The following is a 2053-nucleotide window of genomic DNA, read 5'->3' as shown; positions in this document are numbered from 1 at the left end:
GGCTCAGCCTGGACGAGGCCAGCGAGGGAATTCTGCCTGAGAGCTGAGGACCAGAGGTTCATAGAGTAGGTACTTTGGAATCTCCTCTGTCCTCTTTCTTGATTTGTGACTCTGGGTAAGCTTTTTAACCTCTTGCAGCTTTGTCATCCTGCCTCCTGCCCCCACACCGTGTATGTGTGTGTGTGTTTGTGTGTGTGTTCATGCATGCATATTTGTAAATGTGTCTGTAGAGACCAGAGGTCAACCTTGGGTGTTGTCCCTCAGGAGCTGTCCACTTCTTTTCTTTCTTTATTTAAAAACATTTTTTTAGCCTGCCCCGCGCCGCCCGGCCCCCTTCACTGAGTTCATCACTCCTAGCGGAAGCGCCGCCAGCATGTCTGATAAACTGCCCTACAAAGTCGCTGACATTGGACTGGCTGCCTGGGGACAGAAGGCCCTGGACATAGCTGAGAATGAGATGCCAGGATTGATGCGCATGAGGGAGATGTACTTGGCCTCCAAGCCACTGAAGTGTGCTCGCATTGCAGGCTGCCTGCACATAACTGTGGAGACTGCTGTCCTCATCGAGACTCTCGTGGCCCTGGGTGCGGAGGTGCCGTGGTCCAGCTGCAACATCTTCTCTACTCAGGACCATGCAGCGGCTGCCATTGCCAAGGCTGGCATTCCAGTGTTTGCATGGAAGGGCGAGACAGATGAGGAGTACCTGTGGTGCATAGAGCAGACGTTGCACTTCAAGGATGGACCCCTCAACATGATTCTGGATGATGGTGATGACCTTACTAACCTCATCCACACCAAATACCCACAGCTTCTGTCAGGCATCAGAGGTATCTCTGAGGAGACCACGACTGGGGTCCACAACCTCTACAAGATGATGGCCAATGGGATACTGAAGGTGCCTGCCATCAATGTCAACGATTCTGTCACCAAGAGCAAGTTTGACAACCTCTATGGCTGCCAGGAGTCCCTCATAGATGGCATCAAACGGGCCACAGATGTGATGATTGCGGGCAAGGTGGCAGTGGTAGCAGGCTATGGTGATGTGGGCAAGGGCTGTGCCCAGGCCCTGAGGGGTTTCGGGGCCCGAGTCATCATCACCGAGATTGACCCCATCAATGCACTGCAAGCTGCCATGGAGGGCTATGAGGTGACCACCATGGATGAGGCCTGTAAGGAGGGCAACATCTTTGTCACTACCACAGGCTGTGTGGATATCATCCTTGGCCGGCACTTTGAACAGATGAAGGATGATGCCATTGTTTGTAACATTGGACACTTTGATGTGGAGATTGATGTGAAGTGGCTCAATGAGAATGCTGTGGAGAAGGTGAACATCAAGCCTCAGGTGGACCGCTACTGGCTAAAGAATGGGCGCCGTATCATCTTGCTGGCCGAAGGCCGTCTGGTCAACCTGGGTTGTGCCATGGGCCACCCCAGCTTTGTGATGAGCAACTCCTTCACGAACCAGGTGATGGCACAGATTGAGCTGTGGACCCACCCAGATAAATACCCCGTTGGGGTTCACTTTCTGCCTAAGAAGCTGGATGAGGCAGTGGCTGAAGCCCACCTGGGCAAGCTGAACGTGAAGCTGACCAAGCTGACTGAGAAGCAGGCCCGGTACCTGGGCATGCCCATTAACGGCCCCTTCAAACCTGACCACTACCGCTACTGAGTGCCGGGACTGCCCTTCACCTTCCAGCTGCCATCCTCATTCCCAAGAGCAAATGTTACCAACTTTGCAGTAGCTTGGACAGTGTTTCTCCCCGACATCCCTTCCCTTACCCCTGCTGGGGCTGGTCACTTTGTCTTTGACCTCTGCTGTATCCCTCATACTGTTCTAGGTGTGGCGGGGGAATGGAGAGGTACCTGGGAGGCATCCACTGGGGACAGGAGCTCAGAAGTCTTGGAAGTCCTGAGGCTAGATGTTGCTCATGATGGTCACAAGCCCATGTACCTTATCATCCAGACCTTCAATTGGTCTTTATATCTGTGTGCTTGGTTTACAGATCCGCTGGTTTCTCAGCCCAGGCCCCAAGAAGGAGCTCTACCAAAG

The 2053-nt window shown here is 53.3% G+C and overlaps 1 pseudogene across 1 annotated transcript; it reads left to right on the top strand.

The window, feature by feature from the left end:
* Nucleotides 1-315: 315 nt before the first annotated feature.
* LOC116072242 lies at nucleotides 316-2047 on the top strand (annotated as a pseudogene). Its single transcript, XR_004111365.1, has one exon. The product of XR_004111365.1 is annotated as an adenosylhomocysteinase pseudogene (transcript).
* The last annotated feature ends 6 nt before the right edge of the window (nucleotides 2048-2053 follow it).

The sequence above is a fragment of the Mastomys coucha genome, unplaced genomic scaffold (genome assembly GCF_008632895.1).
Source record: "Mastomys coucha isolate ucsf_1 unplaced genomic scaffold, UCSF_Mcou_1 pScaffold23, whole genome shotgun sequence".
In the NCBI taxonomy this organism is placed as follows: Eukaryota; Metazoa; Chordata; class Mammalia; order Rodentia; family Muridae; genus Mastomys; species Mastomys coucha.
This window is presented reverse-complemented; position numbering and strand designations above follow the sequence as displayed.